We start from the raw sequence: 22,520 nt of genomic DNA on the forward strand, positions 1-22,520 counted from the left end.
GTGGAGTACAGTGCCTGTACTGCCGTGTAGTACTGGGTGGAATACAGTGCCTGTACTGCCGTGTAGTCCCGAGTGGAGTACAGTGTGTATAGTGCAGTGTAGTACTGAGTGGAGTACAGTGCATGTACTGCCGTGTAGTACCGAGTGGTGTACTGTGTGTATAGTGCCGTGTGGTACCGAGTGGAGTACCATGCCTGTACTGCCGTGTAGTACCGAGTGGAGTACTGTGTGTATAGTGCCGTGTAGTACCGAGTGTAGTACAGTGCCTGTACTGCGTGTAGTACCGAGTGGAGTACAGTGCCTGCACTGCGTGTAGTACCGAGTGGAGTACAGTGTGTATAGTGCCGTCTAGTACCGAGTGGAGTACAGTGTGTATAGTGCCGTGTAGTACTGAGTGGAGTACAGGGCCTGTACTGCCGTGTAGAACAGAGTGGGGGACTGTGTGTGTATACTGCCGTGTAGTACTGAGTATAGTACAGTGCCTGTACTGCCATGTAGTACCGAGTGGAGTACTGTGTGTATACTGCCGTGTAGTACTGAGTGGAGTACAGTACCTGTACTGCCGTGTAGTACCGAGTGGGGGACTGTGTGTATACTGCCGTGTAGTAATGGGTTGGAGTACAGTGCCTGTACTGCCATGCAGTACCGAGTGGGGGACTGTGTGTATACTGCCGTGTAGTACTGAGTGGAGTACAGTGCCTGTACTGCCGTGTAGTACCGAGTGGGGGACTGTGTGTATACTGCCGTGTAGTACTGAGTGGAGTACTGTGTGTATAGTGCAGTGTAGTGCTGAGTGGAGTACAGTGCCTGTACTGCCGTGTAGTACCGAGTGCAGTACCGTGTGTATAGTGCAGTGTAGTGCTGAGTGGAGTACAGTACCTGTCATGCCTTAGTACTGAGTATAGTACAGTGCCTGTACTGCCGTGTAGTACCGAGTGGGGGACTGTGTGTATACTGCCGTGTAGTACTGAGTGGAGTACAGTACCTGTACTTCCGAGTAGTCCCGAGTGGAGTACTGTGTGTATAGTGCAGTGTAGTGCTGAGTGGAGTATAGTACCTGTACCGCCGTGTAGTACCGAGTGGGGGACTGTGTGTATACTGCGTGTAGTACTGAGTGGAGTACAGTCCCTGTACTGCCGTGTAGTACCGAGTGGGGGACTGTGTATATACTGCCGTGTAGTACTGAGTGCAGTACATTGCCTGTACTGCCGTGTAGTCCCGAGTGGAGTACTGTGAGCATACTGCCGTGTAGTACTGAATGGAGTACAGTCCCTGTACTGCCGAGTAGTCCCGAGTGGAGTACAGTGTGTATAGTGCAGTGTAGTACTGAGTGGAGTACTGTGTGCATACTGCCGTGGAGTACTGAGTGGAGTACAGTGCCTGTACTGCCATGTAGTCCCGAGTGGAGTACTATGTGTATACTGCCGTGTAGTACCGAGTGGAGTACAGTGCCTGTACTGCCGTGTAGTACCGAGTGGTGTACTGTGTGTATAGTGCCGTGTAGTACCGAGTGGAGTACTGTGTGCATAGTGCCGTGTAGTACTGAGTGGAGTACAGTGCCTGTACTGCCGTGTAGTACCGAGTGGAGTACTGTGTGTATAGTGCCGTGTAGTACCGAGTGGAGTACAGCGCATGTACTGTCGTGTATTACCGAGTGGAGTACTGTGTGTATAGTGCGGTGTAATACCGAGTGGAGTACAGTGCATGTACTGCCGTGTAGTACCGAGTGGAGTACTGTGTGTATAGTGCCGTGTAGTACCGAGTGGAGTACATTGCCTGTATTGCTGTGTAGTACCGAGTGGAGTACTGTGTGCATACTGCCGTGTAGTACTGAGTGGAGTACAGTACCTGTACTGCCGTGTAGTACCGAGTGGAGTACTGTGTGTATAGTGCCGTGTAGTACCGAGTGGAGTACAGTGCCTGTACTGCCGTGTAGTACTGTGTGGAGTACAGTGCCTGAACTGCCGTGTAGTACTGAGTGGAGTACAGTGCCTCTACTGCCGTGTAGTCCCGAATGGAGTACTGTGTGTATAGTGCCGTGTAGTACCGAATGGAGTACAGTGCCTGTACTGCCGTGTAGTACTGAGTGGGGTACTGTGTGTATAGTGCTGTGTAGTATTGAGTGGAGTACAGTGCCTGTACTGCCGTGTAGTACCGAGTGGAGTACAGTGCCTGTACTGCCGTGTAGGACTGAGTGGAGTACAGTGCCTGTACTGCCGTGTAGTCCCGAGTGGAGTACAGTGCCTGTACTGCCGTGTAGTACATAGTGGAGTACAGTGCCTCTACTGCCGTGTAGTCCCGAATGGAGTACTGTGTGTATAGTGCCGTGTAGTACCGAATGGAGTACAGTGCCTGTACTGCCGTGTAGTACTGAGTGGGGTACTGTGTGTATAGTGCCGTGTAGTACCGAGTGGAGTACAGTGCCTGTACTGCCGTGTAGTAGTGAGTGGAGTACAGTGCCTGTAATGCCGTGTAGTCCCGAATGGAGTACTGTGTGCATAGTGCCGTGTAGTACCGAGTGGAGTACAGTGCCTGTACTGCCGTGTAGTACTGAGTGGAGTACAGTGCCTGTACTGCCATGTAGTCCCGAGTGGAGTACTGTGTGTATAGTGCCGTGTAGTACTGAGTGGAGTACTGTACCTGTACTGCCGTGTAGTACTGAGTGGAGTACAGGGCCTGTACTGCCGTGTAGTCCCGAGTGGAGTACTGTGTGTATAGTGCAGTGTAGTACTGAGTGGTGTACTGTACCTGTACTGCCGTGTAGTACTAAGTGGAGTACAGTGCCTCTACTGCCGTGTAGTACTGGGTGGAGTACAGTGCCTGTACTGCCGTGTAGTACCGAGTGGGGGACTGTGTGTATACTGCCGTGTAGTTCCGAGTGGAGTACAGTGCCTGTACTTCCGTGTAGTACCGAGTGGAATACTGTGTGTATAGTGCCGTGTAGTACCGAGTGGAGTACTGTGTGCATACTGCCGTGCAGTACTGAGTGAGGTACATTGCCTGTACTTCCGTGTAGTACCGAGTGGAATACTGTGTGTATACTGCCGTGTAGTACCGAGTGGAGTACAGTGCCTGTACTGCCGAGCAGTCCCGAGTGGAGTACTGTGTCTGTAGTGCAGTGTAGTGCTGAGTGGAGTACAGTACCTGTACTGCCGTGTAGTGCCGAATGGGGAACAGTGTGTATACTGCCGTGTAGTACTGAGTGGATTACAGTGCCTGTACTGCCGTGTAGTACCGAGTGGGGGACTGTGTGTATATTGCCGTGTAGTACTGAGTGGAGTACAGTGCCTGTACTGCCGTGTAGTCCCGAGTGGAGTACTGTGTGCATACTGCCGTGTAGTACTGAGTGGAGCACAGTCCCTGTACTGGCGAGTAGTCCCGAGTTTAGTACAGTGTGTATAGTGCAGTGTAGTACTGAGTGGAGTACTGTGTGTATAGTGCGGTGTAGTACTGAGTGGAGTACAGTGCCTGTACTGCCGTGTAGTACCGAGTGGGGGAATGTGTGTATACCGCCGTGTAGTACTGAGTGGAGTACAGTGTGTATAGTGCTGTGTAGTACCGAGTGGGGGACTGTGTGCATACTACCGTGTAGTACTGAGTGGAGTACTGTGTGTATACTGCCGTGTAGTACCGAGTGGAGTACAGTGCCTGTACTGCCGTGTAGTACCGAGTGGAGTACTCTGTGTATAGTGCCGTGTAGTGCCGAGTGGAGTACTCTGTGCATACTGCCGTGTAGTACTGAGTGGAGTACAGTGCCTGTACTGCCGTGTAGTACCGAGTGGAGTACTGTGTGTATAGTGCCGTGTAGTACCGAGTGGAGTACAGTGCATGTACTGCCGTGTAGTACCGAGTGGAGTACTGTGTGTATAGTGCGGTGTAGTACCGAGTGGAGTACAGTGCATGTACTGCCGTGTAGTACCGAGTGGAGTACTGTGTGTATACTGCCGTGTAGTACCGAATGGAGTACAGTGCCTGTACTGCCGTGTAGTACCGAGTGGAGTACTGTGTGTATAGTGCGGTGTAGTACCGAGTGGAGTACTGTGTGCATACTGCCGTGTAGTACTGAGTGGAGTACAGTACCTCTACTGCCGTGTAGTACCGGGTGGAGTACTGTGTGTATAGTGCCGTGTAGTACCGAGTGGAGTACAGTGCCTGTACTGCCGTGTAGTTCTGAGTGGAGTACAGTGCCTGTACTGCCGTGTAGTCCCGAGTGGAGTACAGTGCCTGTACTGCCTTGTAGTAGTGAGTGGAGTACTGTGCCTGTACTGCCGTGTAGTACTCAGTGGAGTACTGTGTGTATAGTGCCGTGTAGTACCGAGTGGAGTACAGTGCCTGTACTGCCGTGTAGTACTGAGTGGAGCACAGTGCCTGTACTGCCGTGTAGTACTGAGTGGAGTACAGTTCCTGTACTGCCGTGTAGTCCCGAGTGGAGTACAGTGCCTGTACTGCCGTGTAGTACTGATTGGAGTACCGTGCCTGTACTGCCGTGTAGTCCCGAGTGGAGTACAGTGCCTGTACTTCCGTGTAGTACTGATTGGAGTACCGTGCCTGTACTGCCGTGTAGTACCGAGTGGAGTACATTGCTTGTACTGCCGTGTAGTACTGAGTGGAGTACAGTGCCTGTACTGTCGTGTAGTCCCGAGTGGAGTACTGTGTGTATAGTGCCGTGTAATACTGAGCGGAGTACAGTGCCTGTACTGCCGTGTAGCACTGAGTGGAGTACTGTGTGTATAGTGCCGTGTAGAACCGAGTGGAGTACAGTGCCTGTATTGCCGTGTAGTACTGAGTGGAGTACAGTGCCTGTAATGCCGTGTAGTACCGAGTGGAGTACTGTGTGTATAGTGCCGTGTAGTACCGAGTGGAGTACAGTGCCTGTACTGCCGTGTAGTATTGAGTGGAGTACAGTGCCTGTACTGCCGTGTAGTCCCGAGTGGAGTACAGTGCCTGTACTTCCGTGTAGTACTGATTGGAGTACCGTGCCTGTACTGCCGTGTAGTACCGAGTGGAGTACATTGCTTGTACTGCCGTGTAGTACTGAGTGGAGTACAGTGCCTGTACTGTCGTGTAGTCCCGAGTGGAGTACTGTGTGTATAGTGCAGTGTAATACTGAGCGGAGTACAGTGCATGTACTGCCGTGTAGTCCCGAGTGGAGTACTGTGTGTATAGTGCCGTGTAGTACCGAGTGGAGTACAGTGCCTGTACTGCCGTGTATTACCGAGTGGAGTACAGTGCCTGTACTGCCGTGTAGTACTGGGTGGAGTACAGTGCCTGTACTGCCGTGTAGTCCCCAGTGGAATACAGTTTGTGTAGTGCAGTGTAGTACTGAGTGGAGTAGAGTGCCTGTACTGCCGTGTAGTACCGAGTGGGGGACTGTGTGTATACTGCCGTGTAGTTCCGAGTGGAGTACAGTGCAAGTACTTACGTGTAGTACCGATTGGAATACTGTGTGTATAGTGCCGTGTAGTACCGAGTGGAGTACTGCGTGCATACTGCCGTGTAGTACTGAGTGGAGTACAGTGCCTGTACTGCCGTGTAGTACCGAGTGGAGTACGGTGCATGTACTGCCGTGTAGTACCGGGTGGAGTACTGTGTGTATAGTGCGGTGTAGTACCGAGTGGAGTACAGTGCATGTACTGCCGTGTAGTACCGAGTGGAGTACTGTGTGTATAGTGCCGTGTAGTACCGAGGTTAGTACAGTGCCTGTATTGCCGTGTAGTATAGAGTGGAGTACTTTGTGTACAGTGCCATGTAGTACCGAGTGGAGTACTGTGTGCATACTGCCGTGTAGTACTGCGTGGAGTACAGTACCTGTACTGCCGTGTAGTACCGAGTGGAGTACTGTGTGTATAGTGCCGTGTAGCACCGAGTGGAGTACAGTGCCTGTACTGCCGTGAAGGACTGAGTGGAGTACAGTGCCTGAACTGCCGTGCAGTACTGAGTGGAGTAGAGTGCCTGTACTGCCGTGTAGTACTGAGTGGAGTACAGTGCCTGTACTGCCGTGTAGTAGTGAGTGGAGTACTGTGCCTGTACTGCCGTGTAGTACTGAGTGGAGTACTGTGTGTATAGTGCCGTGTAGTACCGAGTAGAGTAGAGTGGGTGTATGCCGTGTAGTACTGAGTGGAGTACAGTGCCTGAACTGCCGTGCAGTACTGAGTGGAGTACAGTGCCTGTACTGCCGTGTAGTCCCGAGTGGAGTACAGTGCCTGTACTGCCGTGTAGTACTGAATGGAGTACAGTGTGTATAGTGCCGTGTAGTACCGGGTGGAGTACAGTGCCTCTACTGCCGTGTAGTACTGAGTGGAGTACAGTGCCTGTACTGCCGTGTAGTACTGAGTGGAGTACAGTGCCTGTACTGCCGTGTAGTACTGAGTGGAGTACTGTGTGTATAGTGCCGTGAAGTACCGAGTGGAGTACAGTGCCTGTACTGCCGTGTAGTACTGAGGGGAGTGCAGTGCCTGTACTGCCGTGTAGTACTGAGTGGAGTACAGTGCCTGTACTGCCGTGTAGTCCCGAATGGAGTACTGTGTGTATAGTGCCGTGTAGTACCGAGTGGAGTACAGTGCCTGTACTGCCGTGTAGTACCGAGTGGAGTGCTGTGTGTATAGTGCCGTGTAGTACCGAGTGGAATACAGTGCCTGTACTGCCGTGTAGTACTGAGTGGAGTACAGTGCCTGTAATGCCGTGTAGTACCGAGTGGATTACTGTGTGTATAGTGCCGTGTAGTACCGAGTGGAGTACAGTGCCTGTACTGCCGTGTAGTACTGAGTGGAGTACAGTGCTGAACTGCCGTGTAGTCCCGAGTGGAGTACAGTGCTTATACTGCCGTGTAGTACTGAGTGGTTTACAGTGCCTGTACTGCCGTGTAGTACCGAGTGGAGTACAGTGCTTATACTGCCGTGTAGTACTGAGTGGTTTACAGTGCCTGAACTGCCGTGTAGTACTGGGTGGAGTACAGTGCCTGTACTGCCGTGTAGTACCGAGTGGGGGACTGTGTGTATACTGCCGTGTAGTTCCGAGTGGCGTACTGTGCCTGTACTTCCGTGTAGAACCGAGTGGAATACTGTGTGTATAGTGACGTGTAGTACCGAGTGGAGTACTGTGTGCATACTGCCGTGTAGCACTGAGTGGAGTACAGTGCCTGTACTGCCGTGTAGTACCGAGTGGAGTACTGTGTGTAAGGTGCCTTGTAGTACCGAGTGGAGTACGGTGCATGTACTGCCGTGTAGTACCGAGTGGAGTACTGTGTGTATAGTGCGGTGTAGTACCGAGAGGAGTACAGTGCATGTACTGCCGTGTAGTACCGAGTGGAGTACTGTGTGTATAGTGCCGTGTAGTACCGAGTGGAGTACAGTGCCTGTATTTCCGTGTAGTAAAGAGTGGAGTACTGTGTGTACAGTGCCATGTAGTACCGAGTGGAGTACTGTGTGCATACTGCCGTGTAGTACTGCGTGGAGTACAGTACCTGTACTGCCGTGTAGTACCGAGTGGAGTACTGTGTGTATAGTGCCGTGTAGTACCGAGTGGAGTACAGTGCCTGTACTGCCGTGTAGGACTGAGTGGAGTACAGTGCCTGAACTGCCGTGCAGTACTGAGTGGAGTACAGTGCCTGCACTGCCGTGTAGTCCCGAGTGGAGTACAGTTCCTGTACTGCCGTGTAGTACTGAGTGGAGTACAGTGCCTGTACTGCCGTGTAGTAGTGAGTGGAGTACTGTGCCTGTATTGCCGTGTAGTACTGAGTGGAGTACTGTGTGTATAGTGCCGTGTAGTACCGAGCGGAGTACAGTGGGTGTATGCCGTGTACTACTGAGTGGAGTACAGTGCCTGAACTGCCGTGCAGTACTGAGTGGAGTACAGTGCCTGTACTGCCGTGTAGTCCCGAGTGGAGTACAGTGCCTGTACTGCCGTGTAGTACTGAGTGGAGTACAGTTCCTGTACTGCCGTGTAGTAGTGAGTGGAGTACAGTTCCTGTACTGCCGTGTAGTACTGAGTGGAGTACTGTGTGTATAGTGCCGAGAAGTACCGAGTGGAGTACAGTGCCTGTACTGCCGTGTAGTAGTGAGTGGAGTACTGTGCCTGTATTGCCGTGTAGTACTGAGTGGAGTACTGTGTGTATAGTGCCGTGTAGTACCGAGCGGAGTACAGTGGGTGTATGCCGTGTACTACTGAGTGGAGTACAGTGCTGTACTGCCGTGTAGTCCCGAGTGGAGTACAGTGCCTGCACTGCCGTGTAGTACCGAGTGGAGTACTGTGTGTATAGTGCCGTGAAGTACCGAGTGGAGTACAGTGCCTGTACTGCCGTGTAGTACCGAGTGGAGTACAGTGCTTATACTGCCGTGTAGTACTGAGTGGAGTACAGTGCCTGTACTGCCATGTAGTCCCGAATGGAGTACTGCGTGTATAGTGCCGTGTAGTACCGAGTGGAGTACAGTGCCTGTACTGCCGTGTAGTACTGAGTGGAGTACAGTGCCTGTAATGCCGTGTAGTACCGAGTGGAGTACAGTGTGTATAGTGCCGTGTAGTACCGAGTGGAGTACAGTGCCTGTACTGCCGTGTAGTACTGAGTGGAGTACAGTGCTGTACTGCCATGTAGTCCCGAGTGGAGTACAGTGCCTGTACTGCCGTGTAGTTCTGATTGGAGTACAGTGCCTGTACTGCCGTGTAGTACCGAGTGGAGTACAGTGCTTATACTGCCGTGTAGTACTGAGTGGGGTACAGTGCCTGTACTGCCGTGTAGTGCCGAGTGGAGTACTGTGTGTATAGTGCAGTGTAGTACTGAGTGGAGTACAGTGCATTTACTGCCGTGTAGTCTCGAGTGGAGTACTGTGTGTATAGTGCAGTGTAGTGCTGAGTGGAGTACAGTGCCTGTACTGCTGTGTAGTACCGAGTGGAGTACAGTGCCTGTACTGCCATGTAGTCCCGAGTGGAGTACTGTGTGCATACTGCCGTGTAGTACTGAGTGGAGTACAGTGCCTGTACTGCGTGTAGTACCGAGTGGAGTACTGTGTGTATAATGTCGTGTAGTGCCGAGTGGAGTACAGTGCCTGTAATGCCGTGTAGCACTGAGTGGAGTACAGTTTGAATAGTGCCGTGTAGTACCGAGTGGAGTACAGTGCCTGTACTGCCGTGTAGTACCGAGTGGAGTACAGTGTGTATAGTGCCGTCTAGTACCGAGTGGAATACAGTGTGTATAGTGCCGTGTAGTACTGAGTGGAGTACAGTACCTGTACTGCCGTGTAGTACCGAGTGGAGTACAGTGTGTATAGTGCCGTGTAGTACAGAGTGGAGTACAGTGCCTGTACTGCCGTGTAGTACTGAGTGGAGTACATTGCCTGTACTGCCGTGTAGTACCGAGTGGAGTACAGTGTGTATAGTGCCGTGTAGTACTGAGTGGAGTACAGTGCCTGTGCTGCCGTGTAGTACTGAGTGGGGTACAGTGCCTGTACTGCCGTGTAGTACCGAGTGGGTGAATGTGTGTATACTGCCGTGTAGTACTGGGTATAGTACAGTGCCTGTACTGCCGTGTAGTACCGAGTGGAGTACAGTGTGCATACTGCCGTGTAGTACTGAGTGGAGTACAGTGCCTGTACTACCGTGTAGTACCGAGTGGGGGACTGTGTGTATACTGCCGTGTAGTACTGAGTGGAGTACAGTGCCTGTACTGCCGTGTAGAACCGAGTGGGGGACTGTGTGTATACTGCCGTGTAGTACTGAGTGGAGTACTGTGTGTATAGTGCAGTGTAGTGCTGAGAGGAGTACAGTGCCTGTACTGCCGTGTAGTACCGAGTGGAGTACTGTGTGTATAGTGCAGTGCAGTGCTGAGTGGAGTACAGTACCTGTACTGCCGTGTAGTACTGAGTATAGTACAGTGCCTGTACTGCCGTGTAGTACCGAGTGGGGGACTGTGTGTATACTGCCGTGTAGTACTGAGTGGAGTGCAGTACCTGTACTGCCGAGTAGTCCCGAGTGGAGTACTGTGTGTATAGTGCAGTGTAGTGCTGAGTGGAGTACAGTAACTGTACTGCCGTGTAGTACCGAGTGGGGGGCTGTGTGCATACTGCCGTGTAGTTCCGAGTGGAGTACAATGCCTGTACTGGCGTGTAGTACTGAGTGGAGTACATTGCCTGTATTGCCGTGTAGTCCCGAGTGGAGTACAGTGCCTGTACTGCCGTGTAGTTCTGATTGGAGTACAGTGCCTGTACTGCCGTGTAGTACCGAGTGGAGTACAGTGCCTGTACTGCCGTGTAGTACTGAGTGGAGTACAGTGCCTGTACTGCCGTGTAGTAGTGAGTGGAGTACAGTTCCTGTACTGCCGTGTAGTACTGAGTGGAGTACTGTGTGTATAGTGCCGTGAAGTACCGAGTGGAGTACAGTGCCTGTACTGCCGTGTAGTAGTGAGTGGAGTACTGTGCCTGTATTGCCGTGTAGTACTGAGTGGAGTACTGTGTGTATAGTGCCGTGTAGTACCGAGCGGAGTACAGTGGGTGTATGCCGTGTACTACTGAGTGGAGTACAGTGCTGTACTGCCGTGTAGTCCCGAGTGGAGTACAGTGCCTGCACTGCCGTGTAGTACCGAGTGGAGTACTGTGTGTATAGTGCCGTGAAGTACCGAGTGGAGTACAGTGCCTGTACTGCCGTGTAGTACCGAGTGGAGTACAGTGCTTATACTGCCGTGTAGTACTGAGTGGAGTACAGTGCCTGTACTGCCATGTAGTCACGAATGGAGTACTGTGTGTATAGTGCCGTGTAGTACCGAGTGGAGTACAGTGCCTGTACTGCCGTGTAGTACTGAGTGGAGTACAGTGCCTGTAATGCCGTGTAGTACCGAGTGGAGTACTGTGTGTATAGTGCCGTGTAGTACCGAGTGGAGTACAGTGCCTGTACTGCCGTGTAGTACTGAGTGGAGTACAGTGCTGTACTGCCATGTAGTCCCGAGTGGAGTACAGTGCCTGTACTGCCGTGTAGTTCTGATTGGAGTACAGTGCCTGTACTGCCGTGTAGTACCGAGTGGAGTACAGTGCTTATACTGCCGTGTAGTACTGAGTGGGGAACAGTGCCTGTACTGCCGTGTAGTGCCGAGTGGAGTACTGTGTGTATAGTGCAGTGTAGTACTGAGTGGAGTACAGTGCATTTACTGCCGTGTAGTCTCGAGTGGAGTACTGTGTGTATAGTGCAGTGTAGTGCTGAGTGGAGTACAGTGCCTGTACTGCTGTGTAGTACCGAGTGGAGTACAGTGCCTGTACTGCCATGTAGTCCCGAGTGGAGTACTGTGTGCATACTGCCGTGTAGTACTGAGTGGAGTACAGTGCCTGTACTGCCGTGTAGTACCGAGTGGAGTACTGTGTGTATAGTGCCGTGTAGTACCGAGTGGAGTACAGTGCCTGTACTGCGTGTAGTACCGAGTGGAGTACTGTGTGTATAATGTCGTGTAGTGCCGAGTGGAGTACAGTGCCTGTAATGCCGTGTAGCACTGAGTGGAGTACAGTTTGAATAGTGCCGTGTAGTACCGAGTGGAGTACAGTGCCTGTACTGCCGTGTAGTACCGAGTGGAGTACAGTGTGTATAGTGCCGTCTAGTACCGAGTGGAATACAGTGTGTATAGTGCCGTGTAGTACTGAGTGGAGTACAGTACCTGTACTGCCGTGTAGTACCGAGTGGAGTACAGTGTGTATAGTGCCGTGTAGTACAGAGTGGAGTACAGTGCCTGTACTGCCGTGTAGTACTGAGTGGAGTACATTGCCTGTACTGCCGTGTAGTACCGAGTGGAGTACAGTGTGTATAGTGCCGTGTAGTACTGAGTGGAGTACAGTGCCTGTGCTGCCGTGTAGTACTGAGTGGGGTACAGTGCCTGTACTGCCGTGTAGTACCGAGTGGGTGAATGTGTGTATACTGCCGTGTAGTACTGGGTATAGTACAGTGCCTGTACTGCCGTGTAGTACCGAGTGGAGTACAGTGTGCATACTGCCGTGTAGTACTGAGTGGAGTATAGTGCCTGTACTACCGTGTAGTACCGAGTGGGGGACTGTGTGTATACTGCCGTGTAGTACTGAGTGGAGTACAGTGCCTGTACTGCCGTGTAGAACCGAGTGGGGGACTGTGTGTATACTGCCGTGTAGTACTGAGTGGAGTACTGTGTGTATAGTGCAGTGTAGTGCTGAGAGGAGTACAGTGCCTGTACTGCCGTGTAGTACCGAGTGGAGTACTGTGTGTATAGTGCAGTGCAGTGCTGAGTGGAGTACAGTACCTGTACTGCCGTGTAGTACTGAGTATAGTACAGTGCCTGTACTGCCGTGTAGTACCGAGTGGGGGACTGTGTGTATACTGCCGTGTAGTACTGAGTGGAGTGCAGTACCTGTACTGCCGAGTAGTCCCGAGTGGAGTACTGTGTGTATAGTGCAGTGTAGTGCTGAGTGGAGTACAGTAACTGTACTGCCGTGTAGTACCGAGTGGGGGGCTGTGTGCATACTGCCGTGTAGTTCCGAGTGGAGTACAATGCCTGTACTGGCGTGTAGTACTGAGTGGAGTACATTGCCTGTATTGCCGTGTAGTCCCGAGTGGAGTACAGTGCCTGTACTGCCGTGTAGTAGTGAGTGGAATACAGTGCCTGTACTGCCGTGTAGTACTGAGTGGAGTACTGTGTGTATAGTGCCGTGTAGTACCGAGTGGAGTACATTGGGTGTACTGCCGTGTAGTACTGAGTGGAGTAGAGTGCCTGTAGTGCCGTGTAGTACCGAGTGGAGTACAGTGCCTGTACTGCCGTGTAGTACTGAGTGGAGTACCGTGTGTATAGTGCCGTGTAGTACCGAGTGGAGTACAGTGCCTGTACTGCCGTATAGTACTGAGTGGAGTACAGTGCCTGTACTGCCGTGTAGTACTGAGTGGAGAACAGTGCCTGTTCCGCCGTGTAGTCCCGAGTGAAGTACATTGCCTGTACTGCCGTGTAGTACTGAGTGGAGTACTGTGTGTATAGTGTCGTGTAGTACCGAGTGGAGTACAGTGCCTGTACTGCCGTGTAGTACTGAGTGGAGTACAGTGCCTGTACTGCCGTGTAGTCCCGAATGGAGTACAGTGCCTGTACTGCCGTGTAGTACTGATTGGAGTAATAGTGCCTGTACTGCCATGTAGTACCGAGTGGAGTACAGTGCTTGTACTGCCCTGTAGTACTGAGTGAAGTACAGTGCCTGTACTGCCATGTAGTGCCGGGTGGAGTACTGTGTGTATAGTGCAGTGTAGTACTGAGTGGTGTACAGTGCATGTACTGCCGTGTAGTCCCGAGTGGAGTACTGTATGTATAGTGCAGTGTAGTACTGAGTGGAGTACAGTGCCTGTACTGCCGTGTAGTACTCAGTGGAGTACTGTGTGTATAGTGCCGTGTAGTACCGATTGGAGTACAGTGGGTGTACTGCCGTGTAGTACTGAGTGGAGTACAGTGCCTGTACTGCCGTGTAGTACTGTGTGGAGAACAGTGCCTGTACTGCCGTGTAGTCCCGAGTGGAGTACAGTACCTATACTGCCGTGTAGTACTGAGTGGAGTACTGTGTGTATAGTGCCGTCTAGTACCGAGTGGAGTACAGTGCCTGTACTGCCGTGTAGTACTGAGTGGAGCACAGTGCTTGTACTGCCGTGTAGTACTGAGTGGAGTACAGTTCCTGTACTGCCGTGTAGTCCCGAGTGAAGTACAGTGCCTGTACTGCCGTGTAGTACTGAGTGGAGTACTGTGTGTATAGTGCCGTGTAGTAACGAGTGGAGTACAGTGCTGTACTGCCGTGTAGTACTGAGTGGAGTACAGTGCCTGTACTGCCGTGTAGTACTGAGTGGAGTACAGTGCCTGTACTGCCGTGTAGTCCCGAATGGAGTACTGTGCCTGTACCGCCGTGTAGCACCGAGTGGAGTACTGTGTGTATAGTACCGTGTAGTACCGAGTGGAGTAGAGTGCCTGTATTGCCGTGTAGTACTGAGTGGAGTACCGTGCCTGTAATGCCGTTTAGTACCGAGTGGAGTACTGTGTGTATAGTGCAGTGTAGTACCGAGTGGAGTACAGTGCCTGTACTGCCGTGTAGTACTGATTGGTGTACAGTGCCTGTACTGCCGTGTAGTACCGAGTGGAGTATATTGCTTGTATTGCCGTGTAGTACTGAATGGAGTACAGTGCCTGTACTGCCGTGTAGTACCGAGTGGAGTATATTGCTTGTATTGCCGTGTAGTACTGAATGGACTACAGTGCCTGTACTGTCGTGTAGTACCGAGTGGAGTACAGTGCCTGTACTGCCGTGTAGTACTGGGTGGAGTACAGTGCCTGTACTGCCGTGTAGTCCCCAGTGGAATACAGTTTGTGTAGTGCAGTGTAGTACTGAGTGGAGTACAGTGCATGTACTGCCGTGTAGTACCGAGTGGAGTACATTGCCTGTACTGCTGTGTAGAACCGAGTGGAGTACAGTGTGTATAGTGCCGTGTAGTACTGAGTGGAGTACAGTGCCTGTACTGCCGTGTAGTACCGAGTGGAGTACAGTGCGTGTAGTGCCGTCTAGTACCGAGTGGAGTACAGTTTGTATATTGCCGTGTAGTACTGAGTGGAGTACAATGCCTGTACTGCCGTGTAGTACCGAGTGGAGTACAGTGTGTATAGTGCCGTGTAGTACCGAGTGGTGTACTGTGCCTGTACTGCCGTGTAGTACTGAGTGGAGTACAGTGCCTGTACTGATGTGTAGTACCGAGTGGAGTACAGTGTGTATAGTGCCGTGTGGTACTGAGTGGAGTACAGTGCCTGTACAGCCGTGTAGTACTGAGTGGGGGACTGTGTGTATACTGCCGTGTAGTACTGAGTATAGTACAGTGCCTGTACTGCCGTGTAGTACCGAGTGGAGTACTGTGTGCATACTGTTGTGTAGTACTGAGTGGAGTACAGTACCTGTACTGCCGTGTAGTACCGAGTGGGGGACTTTGTGTATACTGCCGTGTAGTACGGAGTGGAGTACAGTGCCTGTACTGCCGTGTAGTACCGAGTGGGGGACTGTGTGTATACTGCCGTGTACTACTGAGTGGAGTACATTGCCTGTACTGCCGTGTAGTACCGAGTGGGGGACTGTGTGTATACTGCCGTGTAGTACTGAGTGGAGTACAGTGTGTATAGTGCAGTGTAGTGTTGAGTGGAGTACAGTGCCTATACTGCCGTGTAGTACCAAGTGGATTATTGTGTGTATAGTGCAGTGTAGTGCTGAGTGGCGTACAGTACCTGTACTGCCGTGTAGTACTGAGTATAGTACAGTGCCTGTACTGCCGTGTAGTACCGAGTGGGGGACTGTGTGTATACAGCCGTGTAGTACTGAGTGGAGTACAGTACCTGTACTGCCGAGTAGTCTGGAGTGGAGTACTGTGTGTAAAGTGCAGTGTAGTGCTGAGTGGAGTACAGTACCTGTACTGCCGTGTAGTACCGAGTGGGGAACTGTGTGTATACTGACGTGCAGTACTGAGTGGAGTACAGTGCCTGTACTGCCGTGTAGTACCGAGTGGGGGACTGTGTGTATACTGCCGTGTAGCACTGAGTGGAGTAGAGTGCCTGTACTACCGTGTAGTCCCGAGTGGAGTGCTGTGTGCATACTGCCGTGTAGTACTGAGTGGAGAATAGTCCCTGTACTGCCGAGTAGCCCCGAGTGGAGTACAGTGTGTATAGTGCAGTGTAGTACTGAGTGGAGTACAGTGTGTATAGTGCAGTGTAGTACTGAGTGGAGTACAGTGCCTGTACTGCCGTGTAGTACCGAGTGGGGGACTGTGTGTATACTGCCGTGTAGTACTGAGTGGAGTACAGCGTGTATAGTGCCGTGTAGTACCGAGTGGGGTTTTGTGTGCATACTGCCGTGTAGTACTGAGTGGAGTACAGTGCCTGTACTGCTATGTTGTCCCGAGTGGAGTACTGTGTGTATACTGCCGTGTAGTACCGAGTGGAGTACAGTGCCTGTACTGCCATGTAGTACCGAGTGGAGTACTGTGTGCATACTGCCGTGTAGTGCGGAGTGGAGTACAGTGCCTATACTGCCGTGTAGTACAGATTGGAGTACTGTGTGGATAGTGCCGTGTAGTACCGAGTGGAGTACTGTGTGCATACTGCCGTGTAGTACTGAGTGGAGTACAGTGCCTGTACTGCCGTGTAGTACCGAGTGGAGTACTGTGTGTATAGTGCCGTGTAGTATCGAGTATAGTACAGTGCATGTACTGCCGTGTATTACCGAGTGGAGTACTGTGTGTATAGTGCGGTGTAGTACCGAGTGGAGTACAGTGCATGTACTGCCGTGTAGTACCGAGTGGAGTATTGTGTGTATAGTGCCGTGTAGTACCGAGTGGAGTACAGTGCCTGTATTGCCGTGTAGTACCGAGTGGAGTACTGTGTGTATAGTGCCGTGTAGTACCGATTGGGGAACTGTGTGCATACTGCCGTGTAGTACTAGTGGAGTACAGTACCTGTACTGCCGTGTAGTACCGAGTGGAGTACTGTGTGTATAGTGCCGTGTAGTACCGAGTGGAGTACAGTGCCCTTACTGCCGTGTAGTACTGAGTGGAGTAGAATGCCTGTACTGCCGTGTAGTCCCGAGTGGAGTACAGTGCCTGTACTGCCGTGTACTAGTGAGTGGAGTACTGTGCCTGTACTGCCGTGTAGTACTGAGTGGGGTACTAGGTGTATAGTGCCGTGTAGTACCGAGTGGAGTACAGTGGGTGTACTGTAGTGTAGTACTGAGTGGAGTACAGTGCCTGTACTGCCGTGTAGTACTGAGTGGAGTACAGTGCCTGTACTGCCGTGTAGTCCCGAGTGGAGTACAGTGCATGTACTGCCGTGTAGTACCGAGTGGAGTACAGTGCCTGTACTGCCGTGTAGTACCGAGTGGAGTACTGTGTGCATACTGCCGTGTAGTACCGAGTGGAGTACAGTGCCTGTACTGCCGTGTAGTCCCGAGTGGAGTACAGTGCCTGTACTGCCGTGTAGTACTGAGTGGAGTACAGTGCCTGTACTGCCGTGTAGTAGTGAGTGGAGTACTGTGCCTGTACTGCCGTGTAGTACTGAGTGGAGTACTGTGTGTATAGTGCCGTGTAGTACCGAGTGGAGTACAGTGGGTGTATGCCGTGTAGTACTGAGTGGAGTACAGTGCCTGAACTGCCGTGCAGTACTGAGTGGAGTACAGTGCTTGTACTGCCGTGTAGTCCCGAGTGGAGTACAGTGCCTGTACTGCCGTGTAGTACTGAATGGAGTACTGTGTGTATAGTGCCGTGTAGTACCGAGTGGAGTACAGTGCCTGTACTGCCGTGTAGTACCGAGTGGAGTACTGTGTGTATCGTGCCGTGTAGTACCGAGTGGAGTACAGTGCCTGTACTGCCGTGTAGTACTGAGGGGAGTACAGTGCCTGTACTGCCGTGTAGTACAGAGTGGAGTACAGTGCCTGTACTGCCGTGTAGTCCCGAATGGAGTACTGTGTGTATAATGCCGTGTAGTACCGAGTGGAGTACAGTGCCTGTACTGCCGTGTAGTACCGAGTGGAGTACTGTGTGTATAGTGCCGTGTAGTACCGAGTGGAGTACAGTGCCTGTACTGCCGTGTAGTACTGAGTGGAGTACAGTGCCTGTAATGTCGTGTAGTACCGAGTGGATTACTGTGTGTATAGTGCCGTGTAGTACCGAGTGGAGTACAGTGCCTGTACTGCCGTGTAGTACTGAGTGGAGTACAGTGCTGAACTGCCGTGTAGTCCCGAGTGGAGTACAGTGCCTGTACTGCCGTGTAGTTCTAATTGGAGTACAGTGCCTGTACTGCCGCGTAGTACCGAGTGGAGTACAGTGCTTATACTGCCGTGTAGTACTGAGTGGGGTACAGTGCCTGTACTGCGTGTAGTACCGAGTGGAGTACTGTGTGTATAGTGCCGTGTAGTACCGAGTGGAGTACTGTGTGTATAGTGCCGTGAAGTACCGAGTGGAGTACAGTGACTGTACTGCCGTGTAGTACTGAGGGGAGTACAGTGCCTGTACTGCCGTGTAGTTCTGATTGGAGTACAGTGCCTGTACTGCCGTGTAGTACCGAGTGGAGTACAGTGCTTATACTGCCGTGTAGTACTGAGTGGGGTACAGTGCCTGTACTGCCGTGTAGTGCCGAGTGGAGTACTGTGTGTATAGTGCAGTGTAGTACCGAGTGGAGTACAGTGCCTGTACTGCGTGTAGTACCGAGTGGAGTACTGTGTGTATAGTGCCGTGTAGTGCCGAGTGGAGTACAGTGCCTGTACTGCCGTGTAGTACTGAGTGGAGTACAGTGTGAATAGTGCCGTGTAGTACCGAGTGGAGTACAGTGCCTGTACTGCCGTGTAGTACCGAGTTAAGTACAGTGTGTATAGTGCCGTCTAGTACCGAGTGGAATACAGTGTGTATAGTGCCGTGTAGTACTGATTGGAGTACAGTACCTGTACTGCCGTGTAGTGCCGAGTGGAGTACAGTGTGTATAGTGCCGTGTAGTACAGAGTGGAGTACAGTGCCTGTACTGCCGTGTAGTACTGAGTGGAGTACATTTCCTGTACTGCCGTGTAGTACCGAGTGCAGTACAGTGTGTATAGTGCCGTGTAGTACTGAGTGGAGTACAGTGCCTGTGCTGCCGTGTAAAACTGAGTGGGGTACAGTGCCTGTACTGCCGTGTAGTACCGAGTGGGGGAATGTGTGTATACTGCCGTGTAGTACTGAGTATAGTACAGTGCCAGTACTGCCGTGTAGTACCGAGTGGAGTACTGTGTGCATACTGCCGTGTAGTACTGAGTGGAGTACAGTACCTGTACTGCCGTGTAGTACCGAGTGGGGGACTGTGTGTATACTGCCGTGTAGTACTGAGTGGAGTACAGTGCCTGTACTACCGTGTAGTACCGAGTGGGGGACTGTGTGTATACTGCCGTGTAGTACTGAGTGGAGTACAGTGCCTGTACTGCCGTGTAGAACCGAGTGGGGGACTGTGTGTATACTGCCGTGTAGTACTGAGTGGAGTACTGTGTGTATAGTGCAGTGTAGTGCTGAGTGGAGTACAGTGCCTGTACTGCCGTGTAGTACCGAGTGGAGTACTGTGTGTATAGTGCAGTGTAGTGCTGAGTGGAGTACAGTACCTGTAATGCCGTGTAGTACTGAGTATAGTACAGTGCCTGTACTGCCGTGTAGTACCGAGTGGGGGACTGTGTGTATACTGCCGTGTAGTACTGAGTGGAGTACAGTACCTGTACTGCCGAGTAGTCCCGAGTGGAGTACTGTGTGTATAGTGCAGTGTAGTGCTGAGTGGAGTACAGTGCCTGTACTGCCGTGTAGTACCGAGTGGAGTGCTGTGTGTATAGTGCCGTGTAGTACCGAGTGGAATACAGTGCCTGTACTGCCGTGTAGTACTGAGTGGAGTACAGTGCCTGTAATGCCGTGTAGTACCGAGTGGATTACTGTTTGTATAGTGCCGTGTAGTACCGAGTGGAGTACAGTGCCTGTACTGCCGTGTAGTACTGAGTGGAGTACAGTGCAAAACTGCCGTGTAGTACCGAGTGGAGTACAGTGCTTATACTGCCGTGTAGTACTGAGTGGGGTACAGTGCCTGTACTGCCGTGTAGTACCGAGTGGAGTACTGTGAGTATAGTGCCGTGTAGTACCGAGTGGAGTACTGTGTGTATAGTGCCGTGAAGTACCGAGTGGAGTACAGTACCTGTACTGTCGTGTAGTACTGAGTATAGTACAGTGCCTGTACTGCCGTGTAGTACCAAGTGGGGGACTGTGTGTATACTGCCGTGTAGTACTGAGTGGAGTGCAGTACCTGTACTGCCGAGTAGTCCCGAGTGGAGTACTGTGTGTATAGTGCAGTGTAGTGCTGAGTGGAGTACAGTAACTGTACTGCCGTGTAGTACCGAGTGGGGGACTGTGTGCATACTGCCGTGTAGTTCCGAGTGGAGTACAGTGCCTGTACTGGCGTGTAGTACTGAGTGGAGTACAGTGCCTGTATTGCCGTGTAGTCCCGAGTGGAGTACAGTGCCTGTACTGCCGTGTAGTACTGAGTGGAGTACTGTGTGTATAGTGCCGTGTGGTACCGAGTGGAGTACAGTGCCTGTACTGCCGTGTAGTACTGAGTGGAGTACTGTGTGTATAGTGCCGTGTGGTACCGAGTGGAGTACAGTGCCTGTACTGCCTAGTAGTACTGAGTGGAGTACAGTGCCTGACTGCCGTGTAGTACTGAGTGGAGTACAGTGCCTGTACTGCCGTGTAGTCCCGAGTGAAGTACATTGCCTGTACTGCCGTGTAGTACTGAGTGGAATACTGTGTGTATAGTGTCGTGCAGTACCGAGTGGAGTACAGTGCCTGTACTGCCGTGTAGTACTGAGTGGAGTACAGTGCCTGTACTGCCGTGTAGTCCCGAGTGGAGTACAGTGCCTGTACTGCCGTGTAGTACTGATTGGAGTAATAGTGCCTGTACTGCCGTGTAGTACTGAGTGGAGTACTGTGTGTATAGTGCCGTGTAGTTCCGAGTGGAGTACAGTGCCTGTACTGCCGTGTAGTACTGAGTGGAGTACAGTGCCTGTACTGCCGTGTAGTCCCGAGTGAAGTACATTGCCTGTACTGCCGTGTAGTACTGAGTGGAGTACAGTGTGTATAGTGTCGTGTAGTACCGAGTGGAGTACAGTGCCTGTACTGCCGTGTAGTACAGAGTGGAGTACAGTGCCTGTACTGCCGTGTAGTCCCGAGTGGAGTACAGTGCCTGTACTGCCGTGTAGTACTGATTGGAGTAATAGTGCCTGTACTGCCATGTAGTACCGAGTGGAGTACAGTGCTTGTACTGCCGTGTAGTACTGAGTGAACTACAGTGCCTGTACTGCCATGTAGTGCCGGGTGGAGTACTGTGTGTATAGTGCAGTGTAGTACTGAGTGGTGTACAGTGCATGTACTGCCGTGTAGTCCCGAGTGGAGTACTGTATGTATAGTGCAGTGTAGTACTGAGTGGAGTACAGTGCCTGTACTGCCGTGTAGTACTCAGTGGAGTACTGTGTGTATAGTGCCGTGTAGTACCGATTGGAGTACAGTGGGTGTACTGCCGTGTAGTACTGAGTGGAGTACAGTGCCTGTACTGCCGTGTAGTACTGAGTGGAGTACAGTGCCTGTACTGCCGTGTAGTCCCGAGTGGAGTACAGTGCCTATACTGCCGTGTAGTACTGAGTGGAGTACTGTGTGTATAGTGCCGTGTAGTACCGAGTGGAGTACAGTGCATGTACTCCCGTGTAGTACTGAGTGGAGCACAGTGCCTGTACTGCCGTGTAGTACTGAGTGGAGTACAGTACCTGTACTGCCGTGTAGTCCCGAGTGGAGTACAGTGCCTGTACTGCCGTGTGGTACTGAGTGGAGTACTGTGTGTATAGTGCCGTGTAGTAACGAGTGGAGTACAGTGCTGTACTGCCGTGTAGTACCGAGTGGAGTACTGTGTGCATACTGTTGTGTAGTACTGAGTGGAGTACAGTACCTGTACTGCCGTGTAGTACCGAGTGGGGGACTTTGTGTATACTGCCCTGTAGTACGGAGTGGAGTGCAGTGGCTGTACTGCCGTGTAGTACCGAGTGGGAGACTGTGTGTATACTGCCGTGTACTACTGAGTGGAGAGCATTGCCTGTACTGCCGTGTAGTACCGAGTGGGGGACTGTGTGTATACTGCCGTGTAGTACTGAGTGGAGTACAGTGTGTATAGTGCAGTGTAGTGCTGAGTGGAGTACAGTGCCTATACTGCCGTGTAGTACCGAGTGGATTATTGTGTGTATAGTGCAGTGTAGTGCTGAGTGGCGTACAGTACCTGTACTGCCGTGTAGTACTGAGTATAGTACAGTGCCTGTACTGCCGTGTAGTACCGAGTGGGGGACTGTGTGTATACAGCCGTGTAGTACTGAGTGGAGTACAGTACCTGTACTGCCGAGTAGTCTGGAGTGGAGTACTGTGTGTATAGTGCAGTGTAGTGCTGAGTGGAGTACAGTACCTGTACTGCCGTGTAGTACCGAGTGGGGGACTGTGTGTATACTGCCGTGCAGTACTGAGTGGAGTACAGTGCCTGTACTGCCGTGTAGTACCGAGTGGGGGACTGTGTGTATACTGCCGTGTAGCACTGAGTGGAGTAGAGTGCCTGTACTACCGTGTAGTCCCGAGTGGAGTGCTGTGTGCATACTGCCGTGTAGTACTGAGTGGAGAACAGTCCCTGTACTGCCGAGTAGCCCCGAGTGGAGTACAGTGTGTATAGTGCAGTGTAGTACTGAGTGGAGTACTGTGTGTATAGTGCAGTGTAGTACTGAGTGGAGTACAGTGCCTGTACTGCCGTGTAGTACCGAGTGGGGGATTGTGTGTATACTGCCGTGTAGTACTGAGTGGAGTACAGCGTGTATAGTGCCGTGTAGTACCGAGTGGGGTTTTGTGTGCATACTGCCGTGTAGTACTGAGTGGAGTACAGTGCCTGTACTGCTATGTTGTCCCGAGTGGAGTACTGTGTGTATACTGCCGTGTAGTACCGAGTG

This window comes from Anabrus simplex, chromosome 4 (assembly GCF_040414725.1).
Source record: "Anabrus simplex isolate iqAnaSimp1 chromosome 4, ASM4041472v1, whole genome shotgun sequence".
Classification (NCBI taxonomy): Eukaryota; Metazoa; Arthropoda; class Insecta; order Orthoptera; family Tettigoniidae; genus Anabrus; species Anabrus simplex.